The following is an 8,003-nucleotide window of genomic DNA, read 5'->3' on the forward strand; positions in this document are numbered from 1 at the left end:
AGAGAGAGAGAGAGAGAGAGAGAGACACCCACCCGCATGCACACACTCGAACATACATACACACAGAGTCAAATTTAAAAAGGACAAAGGAAGTCAAATTTTGGGCATTAAGTCTTAAGAAAAAAACTTCACTCTGGCTCTTGTGTGATTCAAGTGTCTAGATCCATCTAAGGAAGGATCTAGAAATTTGGATTAAATAATCAGAAAAATTCAAAGTGCTGAAGATGTTGGTATTGCTGAAGAAAAGGCTTTATGAGGCGTAAATGAGGCTTTATGAGGAGAAAATGTCCACCTCTGACAAGTGATCAGGTGGCTTTATTTCCCATCTCAGGAGTGAGGGCTCATCCCTGTATATTTTCATCCCCTGGGCCCGGTTTCATTCCCAAGGTGATGATACCATAGGTTCCTGGAAAAGCTGGCGCCTGGACCTCCCTACCTCTCTGCGACCTTTCCCAGCTCAATGCCACTCACTGACTCATAACAGGCCTTTCCCCACCCGGGACTCTGTCCCCTTCCCCGTGTCTTTCTGACTAGGAAGGCCCTTCCTTCACTTTCCAGTGTGACTGAAGATTCCCAGACAGGAGCCACTGGCCAAGAAAGTCAACCACATACAGAGATATTTACCCTGTTGATGGCCCTGGAACAGGACAGAGAAGGACCTGCTGTCTTCTTTGCCGTGCCTCCTTAACCAAGTTAATGCCTGTCTATTCACCGGCACTTTAGAAGGATGGCCTCACAGCGCTCAGACAGATCATCCTTTCCCACCGGGCCTGGCTTCTCCTGAGTTTTCTAATACACGTCCACTGAAATTGAAGCAAAAAGCATTTGCTTTCCTGACCTCTGTGATCTCCCCATCCATCAAGAGGGAATACAGATGGCTCAGAGGTAAAGGCTAGTGCCACAAGGCTGAGGGCCTGAGCATGACGGCCATGCCCCACATGGTGGAAGGAGAGAGCCGACGTCTGTAAATTATCCTCTGACTTCCACGTATACCGTAGCGTACTCTCGCCGCCCCCAACCCCAGATAAATAAACACCATAAAAAATTGTTTAAAGTGCAAAGCGGTGCGAGTGAGGGACTTGGTCACAGCTAGTTCGCAGAATGGAAAGACCACACTAGACTCCCGGTTGTGAGATTGACACAGCTGTGGGAGTCCACACAGTGGTTTTTTTATGGTGTGCCATTATGTGCCGAGGATCCCAACCACACAAGACTGTGACTTTGCCTTGAAGCCCCAGACCCAAGTTAATGGGCTTTTTAGGTCTAGGTCAAATTGTTTAAATATTGAAACAGATTATGTCTGTTTGCTTGTTAACAGGAGTGGACACTTCATCATCCAAGGGTAAGAGAGACTGATGGTCAAAATGAGGCAGGTGGCTCTACAGGCTATGCACGCCATGCGAAAGCACATAAGACCCCTGAGGGATGGACATAGTGGCTGTTGGCTCGTTTTAGATGCTCCATATTGAAACATTGCTCATGGTCTCCCCTGCCCAAAAAAAAAAAAAAAAAAAAATCTTGAACAGAGGCCCATGGGTCGGGGAGGGTAGAAAGAAATACTATGCCCCTATTGGTTATGTTTCCTCAGCTAACGAGGACAGCCAGTGAGGGAGACTTGACTCTTTTTTTTTTTTTTTTTTTTTTTTGGAGTTGAAGATCGAACCCAGGGCCTTGCACTTGCTAGGCAAGCGCTCTCCCACTGAGCTAAATCCCCAACCCTGAGACCTGACCCTGCTTCCTCGTATATCCCCTCTCTGGACTGCAAACCTGAAGAGACTCAAAGGACAGGTAGATAATACAAGGCTGTGAAGTCAGTGGGACCACATCACAAAGGCATTCAAGTCCACAAGCCAACCTAGAAGCATGTTGCTGGACTCTTCATCGAGGGCTTGGAATACGGCTTCCTTTCCCGGCCTATGTGCTTACACCCACAACCGCCCCTCTTCATCGCCTACTAAAGAGGAGATAATAGCATTCAGCCCGCATACATCACCAGGTGGTTGCAATAATTTAATTTTCCAATATCTATAAAGCATTTGACAACTATAAATCACTGGAAAACAGCAAACAACTTAACCCATATCGAGCCTTCCTTATGGCCCCATGTTTAATTTATGCGGTCTCTCTCGGAACTTAGGGACCTGCATTTCAATCTATTTTCGGGAATTCGACTTATCGTTTTCTGTTGGGGAAATGCACCCTTTCCCTGCCATCCTAACGTATCGAGAGTGTGGCTTATGGGATTGTTGACCGGCTGTCTGTAGCAAATAAAATCTACAAATATTTACTAGCTGCTGAGCATGGCCTTGCCAAAGATGGCGGTGGGTGGGTGTGGAAATGGAACGGGGGTAGGGTGGGGCAAGATTCGCTTTCTGCATTAAATGGATAAATTGCCCGGCTGTACCACAGGACCCCCAGATATCCTAGAGGAGAGGAGAAAACCAGCCTGTGTCCCCTCGATGCCCCCCAATACACCTGGAGCTTCATTTCAAACACACAAAACAGCTGGTGCTCATGATTTAAGGCTCAATGCAAAGAGCAGAGGGAATTTATTTTACAAGCTGCCTCGGTTGGCAAAAGTCCAGACTTCATCAAACAGAAAGATAAGGATGATGGCAGGATAATGACCAGAAGATGCTGCCTCGCTGCCTTTGTAAAGAAACCTAAGAGAAGCGTGGTCTCCATAGGAAGTTCCAGAGTTGCAACGCGTCAACTTGACCCGAAACAGATTCAGAGCAAAGCCTTCCCAGGACCTGTGAAACTCGAGAGATGACCCCATGGGCTTGACAGGGCCGTGCGGGAAGCTAGACCTCAGAAGACTCCAGGCAGTGGTCCTTTGTTTGAATTTAGAGGCGGCTGTAGCTCCAGAAACCACCAACCGCCATCAAACCAGCGCTTTAAAACTCGACAACACGACATGTGACTTTGGATTCAACCGTGCTTTTCTGTAAACTGTCGAGGTCTTCGCTTTCAGTGTCATCAGTCTCAAACAAGCGAGACTCCGTTTAGGAAAAAAAAAAAAAATGCCAGTGATTTCATTCATAGATGAGTTTCTACCAGCTGGTGAGAGGACGGACCGTAACACACTGAGCCCTCTACTGCCACAGAAGCTACGAGATACTCCGAAATACTTCATTAGCTCACTTAATCCTCCTGTTAAGTCGTTGCCCATCCTAACACTGTTCACACAGGAAGCCAGGCCCGATGGTGCATTCGTGTAATCCCAGCACTTGGGAGGCAGAGGCAGGTGTGTCTGAGTTGAGGCCAGCCTGGTCTACATAGCAAGTTGCAGACCAGCGAGGGATACATCGTGAGCCCCTATCTTAAAACAAAACAGAAACAAAGGAAAACAGGCAGAGCTTAGGAGTGGGGCACTTGTGGAGCAGATCTGGGGCCATGGATTTATCTCCAGTGCCTCACCCCTAAATGTAAGAGTGAGAAACTGAGGCTCCCTGAGAGTGCGTCTTGGTGCAAGGTCACCCAGAGTTGGGTTCTGTTGCTCCTCATCTTCCATGACTGTAAGACTGAAGTAAATAATATAGTCCCTCAGTGGATACAGTTCAGGCTGGCAGCACAGACAGCTGCAAATTCCACCCCCGCCTCAGACTGCTGTCCTTAACACACACACACACACACACACACACACACACACACACACACACACACCCACACACGGACTGCGAAGATAACTCTGGGCTGGGAGATGGCTCCGTCTATAGAGTGATTTCTACATAAGTACCCGAATCTGGTCTGCAGACTCCGTCCCCACCACACAGCAAGTGCTTATGACCCCAGCACTAGGGAGGGAGAGGCGAGTGTGTCCTTGGGGGATCACTGGCTAGCCAGACTAGCCACATTGGGAAGCTCCAGGCCAATGAGAGGTTCTGTCTCAAAACACTCAGTGGGCAGAAAGATAGCTCAGCAGGAATAGCCATTTACTCCCAGGCCTGACAACCTGAGTTCAATCCCCAGGAAGCCATTCCTGCAAAGTGTCCTCTGACACACACACACACACACACACACACACACACACACACACACGAGGTTGTCAGGTAGCCTTGATACACATGGGTGCACTTGGTACGAGCGCCATCACACACCTAGAGAGCAAACGAGCCATGGCTGATGAATTAGCCCCTCTCTGCTCTTATGGCCGCCCTTAAGGGTGAGAAACCCCATGGGCATTTTTCGGCTTTGTGAGGTGCAGAGGTCTTTCCAACTTAAATGCTTTTCAGAAATTTTAGCTGTATCTGTGCAGGTTTCTAATAGTTCCGATTTTCTTTTTCTGTGGGGTTTTCATTTAGAAAACAGGACATATTAATTATTCATCTAAGACAAGAAACATGCAGCCCTTGAGACATTTCCCTCCATAAACTGTAGAAAATTAAATCTAACTCCCCCTGCTCACGTGGCTTAGGGAAGGAGACAAAGAATAATGTTAAGAATAATTTAAAACAAATGCCCCAGTGCTATCTCCTCTAGTTTCCTCAGCCCAGAGAGTTCCGTCACCATCCATCACTCTCCTTAAAGCGGCCTGTCTTATTTATTTATTATTGTTTATCCAAATGAACTTCTTACTTTCGCCGTTACCACGGGTCTTCCCGCCTCTTCGTCCACAGGTCTCCAGGAGGGAGAGCCTTTGCTTTCTGCTGTTTGCAGTGCAGTATCAGAAACCGTCCCCAGCGCCATAGAAGGGCAATAAATTCATGACACACGTGAGCATTTTTAAATTAAAATTCCTATCTTCATACGTATCTTTTAAAATGGATCCAGGTCTATGGAATAGATTCATCATACTGTGCCTTGGTGAATGGCGTTCTCATCAGCGACGAGAGGCTTATCTGAGGCCCGACCCTGCCTCCTGCCTCTCCGGCTGTGATAATCATCACTTGCAGTCCTGGGTTTGCTTCCGGTTGTCTTAGGCCACCTCACTGGAAGCAGAGTCTGCAGCCAGTCTTCTGAGAGAGCTACCTTGAGAGGCTGGTCTCCAGAGACCAGCAACGTGAAAGAGGGCTTAGCAAGGATGACTCGCCTGAATCTGTTGTCAACCGGCCTCATCCTGACCCCTCAGGACACTGATGCCCAAGTATCGGCCCCACCTTGAAGCAAAGAATCAACTATTTGCACCCTTGAACCAGAGAGTCATGAACTACTTGAAGGGGAGAGACAAAGGAAAAAAACATAGCTTCCTAACTGAGGCAGACCTTATTTGGTTAACATCAAGTCTTGGGAATAAGAAAGGAAGTAAGACTTGGGCCAGCCACATGGCTCTGCGGATAAAGGCACTTGCTACCAAGCCTCAGAACCAGAACCCATATGGGGGAACTGACTTCTGAAACTTGTCCTCTGACCTGCATGAATGGGGGGGGGGAAGAGAGAGAGAGAGAGAGAGAGAGAGAGAGAGAGAGAGAGGAAGAGAGAGAAAGAGAGAGAGGAAGAGAGAGAGAGGGGAGAGAAAGAGAGAGAGAGGAAGAGAGAGAGGAAGAGAGAGAAACAGAGAGAGGAAGAGAGAGAGAAGAAGAGAGAGAGGGAGAGAGGGGGGAGAGAGAAAGACAGAGAGGAAGAGAGAGGAAAAGAGAGAGGAAGAGAGAGGGGGGAGAGAGAAAAAGAGAGAGAGGGAGAGAGAGAGGAAGAGAGAGGAAGAGAGAGGAAGAGAGAGGAAGAGAGAGAGAGGGAGAAAGGAAGAGGAGGAGGAAGAGGAAGGAAGAGAGGGGGGAGGGGATAAATAAATGTGGTATTTTGTTTTGTTTTTTAAGAAGAAAGGTGAGATTTAAACTTCGGACAGTGAACACCCACAGCAGCTAAGGGGATCAGTGCCTTTCACAAGAAAGGAGAGGTCAGGGTAGGTCAGCTACATCTTCCTCCCCTTAAATAATTTTATCAAGATGTATATGTCTTCCTTATACATGTACACATTGTGTGTGCATGTCCATGTGTATGTATGTGTGGGTATGCAGTTTTAATTCTCTAAAAAATAAAAGAAAGAAAAGCAGTACATTTTGATTGACGCACATGACTTCAGCATGTGACCATAGCATTCGTCATCTATCAGTGTCAACAGGGATGTCGACTGTTCTTCCCGGCCTTCCCTGGGACAAGCAGAGCCTCTATGACTGTCCCTGCCTAAATCTCCCATTGGATCTCTCAGTCTGGCTTCTGGGGTGAAAGTCGCTGCATCGTAAGCTATAAGCTTCAGGCGATAGTGATGAACTGTTTTCCACATTCGTGGTTTTTACTAATTCATCTGTCCACTAAGAATGTGTAAGAGAGCCTTCCGTTCGCACCCGGCCCAAGGTTTCCATTTTTGTTAATCAAATGATCGGGGAGTGGCCCCCTTGTTCTGCATGCCCTCCGTCACCCATCATCCCTTCAAAAATGGCTTGTCAGACATACGTCCCTCCTCTTGCACGACATGCTTATATATGCTCAAATAGCTTGCCCAATTTCCCCACAGGGTTATTCGTGTTCTGACTGATCTGCCGGTCGGCATGCATTCTTTGCTGTGTGCATTATGAATGTTGTGATTCTCTTCCTATAACTATGCCGCGTCTCTTAAAAAACTAATGTCCTATGTTTTATTCTAGTCACATGTGCCATTATTTTTTTTTTCTCCTATGGCTCTTCATGCCCTGCTTAAGAAATCCCTGAAGGATCTGAAGGAAAAATCTCAATCGGAGGGTGGTGGCCAGAAATGGAGCTAGGTCACAGGTGGGTCACAGAGGCAAGCATTGTGGTGACTACAAAGACGTCACATTTGGAGCAGTCCTCACTACCCAACACAAGTGACCAGCTGGCAGGTGTGTTCTGGTTATAGAAGTCGACATATCATTCTATTAGAGCTGGGTGCCATTAAAAATTCTAATCATAGGCTGTAATTAACTTTCCTTGCTCCAACGCCTGCTCACTAAGCAACCTTCTGATTATAATTTGGCTGCCCATGTATCTTGCCTACAGGGAGAGAATGCACTGAGAATATACTGTTCAGCCGACGTGAGGATCCAATCCATTAAACAGTTACATGCCATGATGTAAATTAATAAATTCGTATTCTGATTTTATCATCGGCCTCATCTGGGCTCCAAAGGCGTGAGTCAGCATCCCTGGGTCTAATCAACATGGAAGCTCTAAATATCAAGCTTTTGGAGTGAAAACCAAGGAAGTAGAACCAGCCAGAGTGAAATCACCAAGGTAACGTTGCCCCAGAGGCCCCTCGGCCTGATGAAATAGGCTTTCATACATGTCATGCGATAGATAGGGACGGGGGTAAAATTTGCTTTTGACATTATAAAGAGCTGCATATTCAAGACTGTAGCTCAGTTCTATTCAGGTAAAAGCAAAGAATAAAAGATGATCATGAGACCATATTGAATATTTATTGGCTTAGGAGGACATACCAGATGCTGCCCAAATCCTAGGCAGAAGGTTAAGATTTACAGACATGATTGAAAACAGAGAGAAAAAAAAACGCCGAAGAAAACAAAAAAACAAAAACAAAAACAAAACCACAGCACAAACAGGGCAGACGATGTGTGCTAGGGAGAGAACAGGAAGTGTCTGGCTGATGATGAAGTCTTGTTCCAGGTAGGTTCTCAGGGCCCGGGATGCAAAGTAGAAGGTAACTTTGAACACAGGAGGAAAGAGACCAGGAGACTGAACCACAGGGTACACCAGAGCCCTGGCTGGAATGTGCGGAGGCCCTGAGGTTATCCAGGCTATAAGGATGATTTAGGACCTGTGGCGTGAGGTCAAAATCTTTGAAGTGAGTTCAAAAGGCAGAGTGGTGGGGAGGCCAATGGGACAGATGGTGCTAATCTGTCCCTGCAGTCTAGCCCCCGGTTCCCCCACGGCCCCTGTGAGCATCACCTACAGTATAACTAACTGACCCCTGTGAGGATCCCAGCAACACCAAATATAAAGAAAAGAGGGTTACGAAAGTGGGCATCATCTGAACACTGAACCTTGTAATGGACAAAGGCTTGATTGTGTACGCAAGCCAACGGAAA

This window comes from Rattus rattus, chromosome 6, assembly GCF_011064425.1.
Source record: "Rattus rattus isolate New Zealand chromosome 6, Rrattus_CSIRO_v1, whole genome shotgun sequence".
Lineage (NCBI taxonomy): Eukaryota > Metazoa > Chordata > Mammalia > Rodentia > Muridae > Rattus > Rattus rattus.